Below are 17,594 nucleotides of genomic sequence, written 5' to 3'. Positions count from 1 at the left end.
AATATTTTACTTTCTGAACATTCCCCTTCCTACTAGAACAGCAAATCCTGATAAGAAAAGTTGTCGTGCTAATCCCCGTTATGCTGCAATGAAGTGGAAATGTGTTCTAATATTAAATGGAAAAGTATCTCACTTATAATATTCCAGAGCAACCTCACAGCGCCAGAGGTTGTGATTAAATGTAACAATGCCAATGCAACATTCTGCCGTTATATCCACTTATATTATACTGTGTGGCTCTTACTTTTCCTTTTATTGCATAGTACAAGAAAGAAGTCATATAAAAATTGTATTATAAAACATAAAAAGGAAGCAGTCCTAACAGTTTTTCTTGAATACAAAGAAAGTGATTGCAATGTGGATTCACATTTCCTTTTTTTTGGAGGGAAAATTGCGCACTATTACTTTTCCTAATTTAATGACAATTCAACAGAAGCCGTTTTTACTAAAGAGGAAATTTGTAAAATGTGTTGAAATGACGACTCTAACAAGAACATTTATATCTGGTTTTTACATTCCATATCTCTGAGGTGTTTCTGTAGCATTTTCTTTTGCACACCTTGTTTTATCTGTTTGAGATATTAGTGTACGCATAAAGTATTTGTGCTCCCACTGGACATCTTATTCTCTAAATGGAGCCCCACTGTCAATCATATAAACTGATAGTCTGACAGCTGAAACCCTTAATAAAGCCCCATCACTGGCGTTGGCCTCTACGTAACTCCGGCGGATCCAACGCCGCTTCTAAATGTAATACAGCTTCCTTGCTGCCTTACATTTAGACCATTTTCTGGCCTGTCCCCTTCCCGTCCTACACCACACCCACTTTTTTGGACCTGGCATGAGCGGGGAGAAGTCGCAGATAGCAGCACAACTAAGCATTGCAGCACAACTAAGCATGAGAGAGCGTCTGACGTAGGACGCTAGGGCTCCGCCCCCACTTCCTCCCCTGCCTCTGCCTCTGCCCCGCCGCCGCTCGCTGGCATGCCGTACCGCTGGACCGCCGGAACAGCTAAGTAGCTGAACAGCTGATGGACCGAGAGTCCGAAACGCCGCAATGTTGAGGCCGCCTTGTTCTTGATGCCGGTGCTTGTGTCCTGACCCCCGCTCCGCTCCGCGATCTGAGGAGTCGCCAGGTGGTGAGTCGCCACATTGGCTGTGTTGTGGAGGAGAGTAATGAGTGGAAGACCTGGCGTGCTGAAAAAAAAGGGGCGCTCAGGATGCTGCCATTTTAGCCTGCTGCTGAGCTTGTAGTGGATTCCTGCTCGCCCTTGTGGGAGAGGTTGACCCGGATGACCTGGATTGCACTATTTGACCATAGTGTCGAACGACAGGTCCTTTAAACTTGGACACAGGATCATCAGGGGTGATCAACTTGGGGGTACAGTTTGTATTGCCTCCTACTGCAACCCACGTTAGTTTTTGCCCTTAGGTCTGCCTCTACTGTGAAGGTGTATAAGTAGTGGGGGTGATATCCCCGGCAGCTGACAGAGGGTTTGTTTTTCACAGTGACTGTGAGTATGCGGATGGGTATGCAGTCTGAGGCTATCGCGGACTGAAGGAATAACGATATATAACCCTGTCTCCACCAGTTCACATAATCAATGATACTGTCTCTCCTTGACTCAATGAACTAACTACCTGTACTTTCTGATACGCCTGAACCTTTTGCCCTGTGGTACAGCTCCGCAAGGAATCCACCTCTCCTGGTCAAAGCCTTGATTAACATTACTAACATTCTTAACGTTTCTCCCCTTTGAACTGACTCTTTTACTACTAGATAGATTTTGAACTGACCTTCTCATTATCGGATTGACTTTCTGTGTTGGAAACGCTTCAAATATGGAAATAATTTATTGTCTATATTTTTGGTTGTGATTAATTTAAGAAGGGGGAGGGCTGAGAGCGGGAGGGAGAAGGAAAAAGGAAAAGAAGAGAAGAGGGGGGAGGGGGAAAGGAGGAGGGGAAAGAGGGAAAAGAAAAGGGGAAAAGAAAGGAAAGAAGGAAAGGAAAGGGGAAAAAAAAAAAAAAAAGAATTGAAATGCCGTCTAAGAAAAGGGAGGAACCGCGTGGCCCTGCGGGAACCATCGCTAGGAGATCAGCCGTAGGTTTGGAAAGTGGGTCTAAACAATCGGGCCTAAATAAATACCTGGTCCCGAATTCACCAGGGCCAAGATCTCCACAAAAAGAAAATACTTTGGATCCTAGACCGCAGGGACCTACGCATGAGACGTCAGCTGAAGGGGGAGAGGGAGAGAGGGGAACCCCAGTGACATATACAGAAACAGATGTAAAAATGGTGCAGGATATACTCGGTACGGTTTCACGGATGGAAAATTTAATGGGTAATCTGGTAACCCAGCTTGGGGCAGTACAGACAGATGTTATGGTTATACGATCAGAGATGGAAAAAGTAAGGCAGCGGTTGCAAGAGATGGAAAAAAAGATCCCCCTCCTAGAGAAATCCGTTCAGAAATTAGAGAAGGAAGTGACATCTTTAAAACAGATAAATGTTAAGATGGAACAAAAACTGGTAGACCAGGAGGATAGATCAAGAAGGTCAAATATAAGATGTGTGGGAATTCCAGAGCGAGTGGAGGGAGAAAACTGTACTGATTTTATGGAGAGATAGTTAAGGGAAAACAGTAGAGAGGGCACTCTCTCTCCCCTGTTTTCCATCGAAAGAGCACATAGGGTCCCTACAAAAAATAGAGTACCAGGAGATTATTCTAGACCGATACTGGTGAAATGCCTATTAGCCAAGGACCGAGATGGAATATTAGCCGACGCTAGAACCTCGGAAAGATACTATATACAGGGGGTAAAGATTAAACTTTTTCCAGATTATTCATTCAGTACTAATGCACAAAGAAGAGAGTATATATCGGTAAAAAAAAGACTAAGGGAGGCAGGTATAAAGTATAGTCTATTTTTTCCAGCAAAACTAAGGGTGGAACATAATGGCAAGTTCGTTTTCTTTCAGACTCCGGAGGAAGTTAGCGAATGGGCGGACGGGGAGGGTCTCTGAGGCTGGGGGGGGAGGTGGTGATAGGAGCCAATATGCTAAGATATGGAGTCGCCCGGTCTGCCGACCAGCAGAAGGGGGGACTACTTGGATGGGAGGGTATATGGAGGGGTTGGGGGGGCGGGGCGTGGAGAGAGGAATTTTTTTTTTTTCTCCCCTTCCTGGATAGATGGTTAGGGTCCTTTCATTGAACGTGAGAGGGCTCCGAGAGAGGGTTAAAAGGTTTGCTATCCTTGAGTGGATCAAGAGGTTTCTGCCAGCCGTCGTCTGCCTCCAGGAGACACATTTAGATAAAGAATCAGTAAGGTGGTTGGAGCGGAGATGGATGGTGGCGGGATATCATTCGGTGTATACTACCTATTCTAGAGGGGTCTCGATTTTGATACATAATAGGATTAAATTTGAGGCTCTGGCATGTGAGGCCGACGATTGTGGCAGGTACCTCTTTCTACATTGTTATGTAGAGGGGAAAAAAACTGTACTTGCAAATATATATATTCCACCACCATATAAATCAGATGTGTTGTACCAATTGTATAGATTTATGTTGAATAAACAGGAATGTATGTTGATTGCGGTCGGCGATTACAACGCGGTTATGGATCCACTTAGGGATAGGATGTCCAGCGGAAAGGGAGGAGCACAAAATTTTGAGTTATGTAAATTAGTGTATGAATTTAATTGGGTAGATGTCTGGCGGGTGCAGAACCCGGATGAAATTAATTATTCTTGTTACTCAAAAACACACCAAACCTGGTCGAGAATAGATATGATTCTGGGAAATAAAAATCTAATATCTCAAAATAGGATTAGGATAAACTATATACCCATGGCTTTATCGGACCATAGTGCAATGGTAATGGAGCTGGAGCTGAACAAAAATAATACCTTGCCGTTGTTTAAGTTTAACCCCCATTGGCTATCATTAATCTCAGATAAAGAGAGTATAATAGAAGAGTTAAAACTTTTTTTCATAGAAAATAATGGTTCTGCCGGTAGACTTGTGGTCTGGGACACCTCTAAGGCATTTTTGAGGGGATTACTGTTTAAAAAAGTAAACTATTGGAAAAAAAATACTAGAGAGAACGGGAAGGTACTGGAAAAAAAATTACAAGAGGCTGGAATGGTATGTATGACATACCCTACTGTATTTAATAAGAGAGTTTGGGAGGAAGAACAAGAAAAGTTGAGGTTACATCAATTAGAAAAAAGTAGGAAAGAATTGCTCCTTCAGGGGATTAAGTTTGCCTCGGAGGGTGAAAAGGTCGGTTAAATATTAGCAAATATAGTGAGAAATCAAAAAGGAAAATCATGGATCGGTGCGATTAAAGATAAAACGGGAAAATTACTTACCGTACCTGAAGATATAAAAAAAGTGTTTGGGGACTATTTCCAAGAGCTATATAAGTCCAGAGTACAATACTCAAAACAAGAGTTAGATTCCTATCTAGATAAGATTGCTTTCAATAAGATATCTGAGGTTCAAAAAGAATTTCTGGAAAAAGAAATAACGGTGACAGATATAAATTCAGCCCTGGGAAAGGTTAAACTCGAGAAAACACCAGGTGGAGATGGGCTCCCCTTTGAAATATATAAAACCTTCTCACAGGTATTAGTTCCAGAATTAAAAACAACACTGGACGAGGCCCGAAAATTAGGTGATCTACCCAGTTCTAAGAAGGAAGCAATTATTACATTAATATTAAAAAAGGGGAAGGAACAAACAGACCCCGGCTCATATAGGCCTATATCCCTATTGAATACGGATGCGAAAATTTTGGCAAAAGTTTTAGCAGACAGGCTCTCTAGGGTTATTAAAGAAATAATAAATAAAGACCAGACAGGTTTTATACCGGGTAGAACAATATATTCCAACATAAGAAGGCTATTCCTTAATATTGAAGCTAATAGATCAGACGCAGGGGAAAAAGCGATACTCTCATTGGATGCCCAAAAGGCGTTTGATTGTGTTGAATGGGAGTATCTATGGGCAGTATTAAGGAGATTTGGCATAGGGGAAGGATTTATAGGGTGGATTCAGCTAATTTATCATAACCCTAGGGCTAGAGTGGTTGTGGATGGGAGCCTATCCCCCCCGTTTGCCCTAACACGTGGCACAAGGCAGGGATGTCCTCTCTCCCCATTGCTATTCGCAATTGCAATTGAACCCCTGGCTAATATAATAAGAAATGATAGGGAGATTAAAAGTTTTACATATGTGGGTGGAGAAGAAAAATTGCTGATGTATGCAGATGATATCCTACTTTTTTTTACAAAACACTGGGGAACAGTTCAATAAAATAGTAGAGATAATAGATAAGTTTGGGTTTTTTTCTGGCTTAAACATTAATTGGGGTAAATCACACATGTTACTATTAGGAGAGGGGCAACTACAGAGAGATACACGGGTGCACGTTTTAAAAAGGCACGAAAATTTAAAATATCTCGGTATACAAATCTCTGGAAACATAGAAGAATATGAAAAATTAAATGTTCTCCCCTTAATAAAAGAATTAAGAACTAAAATACATATATGGAAAAGATTACCATTGTCAATGCAGGGCAGGGTAAACTTAATAAAAATGGTCCTCCTCCCAAAGATACTTTATGTATTGCAAAACGCCCCAGTAAGAATACCACAAAATACTTTAAAACTATTTGATAGATTAATGGGGGATTTTATGTGGAAAGGTGCGATTCCTCGGATAAAGAAGGAAGTCCTTCAGCTCCCAGTGAAAGAAGGAGGATTAGCGCTTCCTAATCTATTTTTCTACTATTTAATAACACAATACGGGAATATAAAGGATAGTTTAGATAGTCAGATGGGAAGACAAGAATTAAATAGATGGGGATGGAAAGAAAAAGTTAATCACTTAGAGGTGTTGGAGTCAGGTTTTTTCGGGAAAAAAAATACTAGCAATAGGATATTCAATTTGTTAGAATACGTATGGGGGGGAATTAAGAAGATATTGGGGATTAAAGGGTTTTTGAAATATACACCGATATGGAAAAATCTTAATTTAAAGGAACTGGAAACAATAAGGGATTATATAGATTGGGAAAAAAAAGGAGTGAAATATCTAGAACAGATTTTCGTGGGAGATAAGCTGAAGGACTTTAATATAATGGTGTCGGAATTCGGGATCCCCTATAGTGACTTGTATAAATATTTCCAGCTTAGGAATGCATTGCGGACAGTGGTACAGGAGGATAGGTATAGAAGGGATATATCAGTCATGCTGGACAAGTTTATTGTAGCAGGGGAAGGAGGTGGAATAACTGCAAAGAGATATAGGACCCTGATGGAAGAAAAAAGAAAAACAATTACAATGCTGGCCGTAAAGAAATGGCAGAAAGACCTAGACTCCTTTACAGAGGAAAAATGGATTGATACCCTTAGAAATTATGCGACAATCTCGGATAGGGGTTCGCATAAGATCTCACAATTCTTTATAATACATAGATTACATCGATCTCCATGGATGTTAAAAAGAATGGGGGTGAGACCAACAGATAAATGCTCAAAATGTTGGGAGGAGAGAGCTGATTTGATACACTGTTTTTGGAGGTGTCCCAGGCTTCATAGATACTGGACAGAAATTATGGAAACTGTGTTTTTGCTACTGAAGGTCCGATTGCCAAATGACCCAGTAATTTGTATTTTAGGGGCAACTGAACATTTGAAATTAAACAAAAATACACGATTGGTTTTGAATAAAGTATTATTTCAGGCTAGAATCCTTATACTTAGGAAATGGATAAAGGTAGATTTACCGACGGTAGGACAGTGGAGGAAAACAATAGACAATTTAATTAAAGAAGAACGTGGGACAAAGAATTATACCAAAAAGTCATAAATCTCGACCAGGTCTGGAAAAATTGGGTACTTTAGTTTTTTTTTTTTTTTCTCTCTCTCTCTACGTGGGGGGAAATGGGAGGGTGGGAGTTGGGAGGTGGTTGGGAATGGGCAGAAGGAAAAAAAAAATGAAAGATGAACAGAAATTATCATCTGTTAATAATTTTTTTACGTATTGTTGGGGTAATGTTTTTCTATGGATGTATTTATTGTACGAAATTGAAATAAAGATATATTTAAAAAAAAAAAAAAAAAAAAAAGCATTGCGCCGCCATATGCCCCTGAAATACCACTAATTTAGGCGTATTTCAGATTAATACATTTCCCCCTAAGTGGTATCACAGTTCTCCTACAGCAACCACTGCAGAACCATTATGATCCCATTAATGTAGTCCTCCAGAGCAGGAGCAATGACTCTCCACACTGGGTAATAGAGGGGGTCTTTTCTATGATTTCCATATTGCCTAATAGGGCATATAGACACGAGCTGTACACATTTGGTGTAATAACCTCCTCTTTGTTATACCAGTGCACATTGTTGTGGGCATGGTTTCTGGAGCACTCAACTCATCCACCCTGTTTGTTTCCTGGCAATTCGCACCTCCTGGCATCTTCCATTTTTTCGCACCTCCTGGTTGCCAGAGTAGCTCAGGTCTTCTCTTTCCATGCTGGTGTTCTGCTGCCTCTCACCCTGAAGCCAATCATTGGCCATGTTAGGGTATTTAAGGCACCTTTCTATGATAAGGTGCCTGACCAAAAAGTTCTGGTATGCTGGCTTTCAGGTGAAGGTGTGTTATGTATGTTCTAATCTCCTTTGCACAAACTTTTGGTTGCTTACAAAATTTTGAACCTTTGCTGCCTGACCTGACCTTGAACTGACTGTCATATTGACACTGTGGCTGCCTGGTCTGACCTTTTGCTAAATTATTGGATTGAACTTAGTCTGCTTGCCCTGACTTTGGCTTGTTTCCTGACTATGTTTTTTTCAGATCACTCAGTGTTCCACATCGTTTCTCTTGACCTTCGTGGGTCAGCAGCCACTAAACTGAGACTACTTAGGGAGCTAGTGATCTGGTGCTTCCCCTGCAGCAGAGTTTAGATTCTTGTGCAGAGGTTAAAGGGTGAATATTAAGGGGCTGGCAGGATAATGTTTTTAGGAGTAGTCCCAAACCAAATCAGTTCTTTGGCACAGCAGATCCACATCCACTTCTATTACATTCCTAAGCGCTGCTTTGGAGATAATAAGCATATTTTATCACTTGCAAAATATTTATAGTGAATAATTGCATCACTCCTCCCTATTGGTCAGGCTATTCAGCCATGACAGAGAATTGCATCATTACTAACATCACAGAGGATATAGAAATGCAACTGTATAACCAAATAGAGCTGGTACAGTGGTCATAATGGGAGATATTTATTTCCCAGATATTGACTGGGGTCATGGTTCTGTCTCACCCGCAAAGGGGAGAAAATTCCTCAACCTGCTGCAGGACCACTTTATGGGCCAGTTTGTAGAAGCTCCCACTAGGGTCAATGCTCTGTTGGATCTGGCAATTTCTAATGATGAAGAGCTTGTTGGTAATGTTACTGTTCGAGAAACACTAGGTAGTAGTGATCAGAATTTAATTATATTCCCGCTAAACTATAAAAAGCAAAATCTGTCAGACAAAGACACTGAATTTCAAAAAGGCTAATTTCCCTGGGTTGAGGGAAGCATTTCAGAGCATAGACCGGGAGCAGCTACTGTTACATAATAATACTGAGCATAAATGGGAGAACTTCAAATCCACATTGTGTAATTGCACTAAAAAAATGTATCCTGTTAGGTAACAAGTATAAATGGCTAAAATTAACCCCCCTCCCATGGCTTACAGCTACTGTACTGTAAAAAGAGCAATAAAAGACAAAAACAGGGAAAAAATGTTTGAAGGACTCTTAAGGGACTATATACAGGAGTTTGTGACTATAAATAATATTATAAGTTTTAACCAGCATGGGTTTACAAAGGACAGAAGTTGTCAGACTAACCTGATTTGTTTATATGAGGCAGCCTGGACAGAGGAGCGGCTGTGGATGTAGTGTTTCTGGATTTTGCAAAGGCTTTGATACTGTCCCTCATAGACACTTAATAAGTAAAGTAAGGTCTATAGGCTTGGAAAGTATAGTTTGTAATTGGATTGAAAACTGGCTGAAGGACCATGTCCAGAGAGTTGTGGTCAAGGATTCCTATTCAGAATGGTCCCAGGTTATAAGTGGTATACCCCAAGGTTCAGTGCTGGGCCCTTTATTATTTAATTTATTTATTAATTATATTGAGGATGGGATTAATAGCACCATATCTATTTTTGCAGATGACACTAAGCTATGTAGAACTGTACAGTCTATGGGAGAAAACGTCTGTAAGTGGGTAAGTAACTGGCTCAGTGATAGAAAACAGAGGGTGGTTATTAATGGTAAATACTCAGATTGGGTCACTGTCACTAGTGGAGTACCTCAGGGGTCAGTATTGGGCCCTATTCTCTTCAATATATTTATTAATGATCTTGTAGAAGGCTTGCATAGTAAAATATCAATTTTTGCAGATGACACTAAACTGTGTAAAGTAATTAACACTGAAGAGGACAGTATACTACTACAGAGTGATCTGGATAGATTGGAGGCTTGGGCAGATAAGTGGCAGATGAGGTTTAACAGTGACAAATGTAAAGTTATGCACATGGGAAGGAATAATGCAAGTCACCCGTACTTATTAAATGGTAAAACACTCGGTAACACAGACATGGAAAAAGATCTAGGAATTTTAATAAACAGCAAACTAAGCTTCAAAAACAGTGTCAGGCAGCTGCTGCCAAGGCAAATAAGATAATGGGTTGCATCAAAAGGGGCATAGATGCCCGTGATGAGAACATAGTCCTACCACTTTTCAAATCATTAGTCAGACCACACATGGAGTACTGTGTACAGTTCTGGGCTCCAGTGAACAAAGCAGACATAGCAGAGCTGGAGAGGGTCCAGAGGAGGGCAACTAAAGTAATAACTGGAATGGGGCAACTACAGTACCCTGAAAGATTATCAAAATTAGGGTTATTCACTTTAGAAAAAAGACGACTGAGAGGAGATCTAATTAATATGTATAAATATATCAGGGGTCAGTACAGAGATCTATCCCGTCATCTATTTATTCCCAGGATGGTGACTGTGACGAGGGGACATCCTCTGCGTCTGGAGGAAAGAAGGTTTGTACACAAACATAGAAGAGGATTCTTTACGGTAAGAGCAGTGAGACTATGGAACTCTCTGCCTGAGGAGGTGGTGATGGTGAGTACAATAAAGGAATTCAAGAGGGGCCTGGATGTATTTCTGGAGCGTAATAATATTACAGGCTATAGCTACTAGAGATGGGTCGTTGATCCAGGGAGTTATTCTGATTGCCTGATTGGAGTCGGGAAGGAATTTTTATTCCCCTAAAGTGAGGAAAATTGGCTTCTACCTCACAGGGTTTTTTTGCCTTCCTCTGGATCAACTTGCAGGATGACAGGTCGAACTGGATGGAGAAATGTCTTTTTTCGGCCTTATGTACTATGTTACTATGTTACTACACGCTGATTGAATACCAAAGTTATGCATCTTGGTAGTAAAAATCTCTGTGCTTCATATGTCCTGGGTGATGTAGCACTGGGAGAGTCACTTATAGAGAAGGATTTTGGTGTCCTTGTGGATGGTAGATTAAATTACATCATACAATGTCAATCAGCTGCTTCTAAGGCCACCAGGATATTGTCATGCATTAAACGAGGCATGGACTCGCGGGGCAGGGATGTGATACTAGCACTTTACAAAGCGCTGGTGCGGCCTCATCTGGTATATGCAGTCCTGTTCTGGGCACCAGTACATAGAAAGGATGCACTGCAGCTGGAAAAAGTACAGAGGAGAGCGACTAAAATGATAAGGGTCTTAGTTATGAAGAAATATTAAAAGAATAAATTTTTTTTAGTCTTAAGAAGAGACATTTAAGTGGGGACACGATTAACCTATGCAAGTATATAAATGGGCCATACAAAAAATATGGTGAAAAGCTGTTCCATGTAAAATGTGCTCAAAAGATAAGGGGGCACTGCCTCCGACTGAAGGAGAAAAAGTTCAGTCTCCAGAAGCGTCAAAACTTCTTTACTGTATGAACTGTGAATATGTGGAATAGGCTTCCTCAGGACGTGGTCACAGCAGGAACAGTGGACAGTTTCAAGAAGGGTTTAGACAAATTCTTAAAAGTAAAAAACATAAATGCTTATGAAAACGTGTAGAAATCTGAGTCTCACTTCCTTCTGGGATTCGCGTCCACACCTATCCCTTGGTTAAACTTGATGGACGTATGTCTTATTTCAACCGTATTAACTATATAACTATGTAACTATCTATTGTAGAGCAGAGTTCCTGCTCTACAATAGGTGGCACTGGAGCAATCGTACATGAAATATCCTGTCAAGCTGAGCAGCCCGACAGCACATATCAGCAGCATGGGGTGAACCCAGGGCCAGGGCACAGTGTAGCAAGGTCTTGCCCTTCTTAGCAGCTGTATGCATAGAAGCAACCTGTCCTGGTCACATTCTATGATGGGTTGCTGGAGGCTATGTTGATGACTTTCCCAGAGAATCCCTTTAATGTTAATTGATTAGGCAGGGCTCTCAGTGGAGGTGGTCTTATTCTTATTTTTGCTATATGATTTCTGTCTAATATCCAACATTATTGTTGCAATATTTTAGTATGCTCCTTGGCACCTGAGGCAGTAGAAGGCACCTACTGCCATCCTCCTTCATGTCTTCCTCATGATACCACCAAGTATGAAGTATGTGTTTAGAAACTCCCTGCAAGGCATGCAGTGACAACACACTGCTCCTGGGACATCCTTTATTCATTGCTTTGACGTATTGTATCCAATAATATCAGATAATATACTGCATGCTTTCACAGGTAGACAGCCTTTCAGCACATCCATTGACTTCAGAGCATACCGCCAAAGGCTGTCCAATAAATCTTTTTATTTTCTTCACTGAGGACAGGTAGACGCAGATCAAAAATATCCACATTGCTACTTGTTGACAGACTGGGAGTCTATTGAAATAAACTTGGATTATCTTCACTGGGAAGGAATAGTTTTTGATGTAAAAAGCTTCAGAATTTGATATCAAACAATAAAATACGAGTTAACTGAAGTTTGCAGAAACAGTGACAGTCAGTCTGTTAACTTTGTCTCTACAGCTCTGGGATGTAGTCCGTCGGTACTGGAAGCCATGGGACATTATACTTTCCTGCATAATGTGGGCAAAGGGAAGCACATCAACTCTGAATGCAGATCACACATTGGACATATGACGAGTCGTTTGCCTGCTGCTTGAGCTGGGCCATCTTTAAGATGTATGTTATTATGTAGATGCTAAGAATGCCTCATGTGTTATTTATAAGCCAATAGCACTGCAGTCATCATGGGCTAAAGTGAAATCCTAAAATGTGTTGCTGCCTGAAAGCCACAGAGATAGATACTTTGTTTGCAAATGATTTGGAAACCCTCTAGTAAATACAGATGTATTAGCATTCACTGTTATTTCGAAGGCGGAATAATTAAACTTAATATGCTTTCACTGGAGTAACTGTGCGCCCATATGTTGATTTTTCTCCTAGCAATCTAAGAATCTATAAAGGAGGATATAGAAAAATGGAAAGGGTAGTTTCACATCTCAGTTCCAGCAGGCTGCTCAGGCAGACAACAGTCTGCAGGAATTCTCTGGATCCGCCACTGCCGAATGTAAATGGAATGCCCGCCAGTCCCATTAACTATAATGGGGTCTGGTGGAGATCTGGAGGCAATCTGGCAAATATGGCAAGAATCGGCTGGACAGAAACCGATGCACGCTGCAATTTGTGTCCGGCGATTCCTCTGCCATACCTGGCTGCCGGATCACAATGCCGGAGATGTGAAACTAGCCTAAGTATAAGGTTACTAATGATGGCATGAAGCCACGATACTGGAAATGACTAGGGTGGAGGGCTCAATACTTTACTTACAGTATATTAGCCATAACATGATGGCTAGGCTTCCACACTGCCGTTGCTGCAGCAAGTTTGGTTTTCCGGCATACAGACGTTAAAAGCGTTGTATCGGCTGAGACTTTGATGACATATCACTAGACTATGCCATCATAGTCAGATACTGTAGGTTCTAACTCTGCGACCCGTACCTACCTCTAAAATTAGCCCCTAAATGTGAAGGAGAGCTCACTGCGTGTGCGTGGCATGCGCTCTATTAAGGCTACTTTCACACTAACGTTTTTGCTGGATCCGGCAGGACTCAGCAAAAACGCTTCAGTTACAGATAATACAACCATCTGCATCCGTTATGAATGGATCCAGTTGTGTTATCTTTAACATAGCCAGGACGGATCCGTCATAAACTCCATTGAAAGTCAATGGAGGACAGATCTATTTTCTATTGTGCCAGATAGTGTCAGAGGTAAACGGTTCTGTCTTCATTGACTTGCATTGTGGGTCATGATAGATCCATTTAGCTTCAGATCTCATGATGGAAAAGAAAAATGCAGCATGCTGCGGTTTGCTCTCCGGTATGAGAACGCAACTAAATGGAATACAATGCATTTTGGAGCATTCCATTCTGTTCATTTACGTTTTGTCCCCATTGACAATGAATGGGGGAAAAAAAGGAAACGTTTTTTTTTTCCAGTATTGAGATCTGTCATAGGGTCATAGAAAATAGAAACGCTAGTGTGAAATCACCCTAGTTTGTATGGCCAAGTGAGCATGCTTGGCTATTTTGGGAAGTTCGGTACAAATGAATAGCGAGTGCACCACACAAGCGCAGCCACCGCTTTATTCACTTCTATGGGACTACCAGAATTAGTAGAGCCAACTCTCAACTACAGGGAGTGCAGAATTATTAGGCAAGTTGTATTTTTGAGGATTAATTTTATTATTGAACAACAACCATGTTCTCAATGAACCCAAAAAACTCATTAATATCAAAGCTGAATATTTTTGGAAGTAGTTTTTAGTTTGTTTTTAGTTTTAGCTATTTTAGGGGGATATCTGTGTGTGCAGGTGACTATTACTGTACATAATTATTAGGCAACTTAACAAAAAACTAATATATACCCATTTCAATTATTTATTTTTACCAGTGAAACCAATATAACATCTCAACATTCACAAATATACATTTCTGACATTCAAAAACAAAACAAAAACAAATCAGTGACCAATATAGCCACCTTTCTTTGCAAGGACACTCAAAAGCCTGCCATCCATGGATTCTGTCAGTGTTTTGATCTGTTCACCATCAACATTGCGTGCAGCAGCAACCACAGCCTCCCAGACACTGTTCAGAGAGGTGTACTGTTTTCCCTTCTTGTAAATCTCACATTTGATGATGGACCACAGGTTCTCAATGGGGTTCAGATCAGGTGAACAAGGAGGCCATGTCATTAGATTTTCTTCTTTTATACCCTTTCTTGCCAGCCACATTGTGGAGTACTTGGACGCGTGTGATGGAGCATTGTCCTGCATGAAAATCATGTTTTTCTTACCTTGCAGACTTCTTCTTGTACCACTGCTTGAAGAAGGTGTCTTCCAGAAACTGGCAGTAGGACTGGGAGTTGAGCTTGACTCCATCCTCAACCCAAAAAGGCCCCACAAGCTCATCTTTGATGATACCATCCCAAACCAGTACTCCACCTCCACCTTGCTGGCGTCTGAGTCGGACTGGAGCTCTCTGCCCTTTACCAATCCAGCCACGGGCCCATCCATCTGGCCCATCAAGACTCACTCTTATTTCATCAGTCCATAAAACCTTAGAAAAATCAGTCTTGAGATATTTCTTGGCCCAGTCTTGACGTTTCAGCTTGTGTGCCTTGTTCAGTGGTGGTCGTCTTTCAGCCTTTCTTACCTTGGCCATGTCTCTGAGTATTGCACACCTTGTGCTTTTGGGCACTCCAGTGATGTTGCAGCTCTGAAATATGGCCAAACTGGTGGCAAGTGGCATCTTGGCAGCTGCACGCTTGACTTTTCTCAGTTCATGAGCAGTTATTTAGCGCCTTGGTTTTTCCACACGCTTCTTGCGACCCTGTTGACTATTTTGAATGAAACGCTTGATTGTTCGATGATCACGCTTCAGAAGCTTTGCAATTTTAAGAGTGCTACATCCCTCTGCAAGATATCTCACTATTTTTGATTTTTCTGAGCCTGTCAAGTCCTTCTTTTGACCCATTTTGCCAAAGGAAAGGAAGTTGCCTAATAATTATGCACACCTGATATAGGGTGTTGATGTCATTAGACCACACCCCTTCTCATTACAGAGATGCACATCACCTAATATGCTTAATTGGTAGTAGGCTTTCGAGCCTATACAGCTTGGAGTAAGACAACATGCATAAAGAGGATGATGTGGTCAAAATACTCATTTGCCTAATAATTTTGCACGTAGTGTATTTTTGGGACTCTCATGGAAATGAATAGAGGGTGTCTGCTCTTTGCTCACTTCAGGCCTCCTGTTCTGGAGATAGGTGTAGCTCCCAGAGGTAGGACTCACACCCATCTGACACTGGTGACATATCTTGGCAATATACCACCGATGTCTCAGAGGAAACAACCCCTTTGATTTATTTTTTTTTCTCCCGCTAAATCATATTGTGTAATAAATTTACAACTCATTACATTCTTTTTTAAATATGTGGGTGAAACTTAATGGAAGAAACAAGGCCACCATGGCCCAAAGCATTCACAATAATTTACATCAGAAAATTGGTATAAATTATAACCCGAATCTATGCTACAGTAACTCATAGCTGCCATAGATTTCAGTTTGTGGTGCACAGACAGTACATGATGCAACAAATTTGTTCAGATGCTTCTTACCCCACAGAATTTTTACCAGACGATCTATAAATTTCCAGTCTTTAGTAAAAGTACCCCAATGGTTTTATTCACTTCACCTGTATTTGCTGTGGATCCATGGCAATTTGTGTCAAACCCTAATTGGTTGTGCAGTGCAATTCTTAGGCTACTTTCACACTAGCGTTCGGGCGGATCCGTTCTGAACGGATCCGCTCATAATAATGCAGACGGAGGCTCCGTTCAGAACGGATCCGTCTGCATTATATTAGCAAAAAAAAGCTAAGTGTGAAAATAGCCTGGGACGGATCCGTCCAGACTTTCAATGTAAAGTCAATGGGGGACGGATCCGCTTGAAGATTGAGCCACATTGTGGCATCTTCAAACGGATCCGTCCCCATTGACTTACATTGTAAGTCTGGACGGATCCGCACGGATCCGCACGCCTCCGCACGGCCAGGCGGACACCCGAACGCTGCAAGCAGCGTTCAGCTGTCCGCCTGTCCGTGCGGAGGCGAGCGGAGCGGAGGCTGAACGCCGCCAGACTAATGCAGTCTGAGCGGATCCGCTCCATTCAGACTGCATCAGGGCTGGACGGCTGCGTTCGGGTCCGCTCGTGAGCCCCTTCAAACGGAGCTCACGAGCGGACACCCGAACGCTAGTGTGAAAGCAGCCTTAGCTGCACAGCAAAATACTACAATATGAAGTTGTCATCCTGTGACAATGGCACACGCTGGCTGGGACTGGACTAAAGTGGTACAGGTTAACCCCCCGTGGGCCCCTGAGAAAGATGGGCCCATGTTTTCCACCCTCTGCACAAGTGGCACATAACACAGTAGACTTACTGCACTACATATAGATCTGAACCAGCCTATGTTCATGTAAAAAACTGGATAGAATATTTAAGAAGCTACCCAGTTTATTGCTCATGTGGTTGAGATGATTTATAGGTACAGAGGCAGGACAACCAGTATCCTCCTTTCCCAGAGACCTGCCTTCTCACAATTGCTGCAGGGACTCCATAATCAATCATCTTGTAGCGTCTTGCTGCTGTCTGCTGCTGTGTGAGCAGGTAATATTTGAATGTATCCGTATGGCCCTCAAAATACATTTTACTGGTGGGTAGTGTTGAGCGGCATGTCCCATATTCGAATTCGCGAAATTTCGCGAATATTCGAAAGAATATTCGTAAAATATTCGCGAATATTCAAATTCGTTATTATTTCGCATATGCGATAATAATACATATTATGCGATGCAAAATTTGCATGTGCGCTAATGAAATCGCCTTACGAAGATTCGCAACTCAATTCAATCACTAATGTATGAATGCAAAGCCCTTTGCTTCTGTTCTGGGACAAGTGTAGATATTCGCATGTGCGCTAATAAAATCGCCTTACGAAGATTCGCGCCTCAATCACTTTCTAGGCAATGTGAGTAAGATCTGAGCTTTTGGACTTTTGGGAATCAATCGAGATACAGTGGGGGGTGATGACAGTAGTTGACAGAGTACAGATCAATGTAATCTGTAAGGTGGAAACTAAAATAAAAAATACGAATATTCGTAAATCGAATTTTACGAAGTTCGAAATATTCGCGAATATGGTGCTATACTATATGAATGCACAGGCCTTTGCCTCTCTGTTCTTTGGACAAGTGAAGATATTCGCATGTGCGTTAATAAAATCGCCTTACGAAGATTCGCAACTCAATTCACTAATCTATGAATGCAAAGCCCTTTGCCTCTGTTCTGGGACAAGTGTAGATATTCGCATGTGCGCTAATCTAATCACCTTACGAAGATTCGCACCTCAA

The sequence above is a fragment of the Bufo gargarizans genome, chromosome 9, assembly GCF_014858855.1.
Source record: "Bufo gargarizans isolate SCDJY-AF-19 chromosome 9, ASM1485885v1, whole genome shotgun sequence".
Taxonomy (NCBI): domain Eukaryota; kingdom Metazoa; phylum Chordata; class Amphibia; order Anura; family Bufonidae; genus Bufo; species Bufo gargarizans.
The sequence above is the reverse complement of the archived record's forward strand: the minus strand, read 5'-3'. Positions refer to the sequence as shown.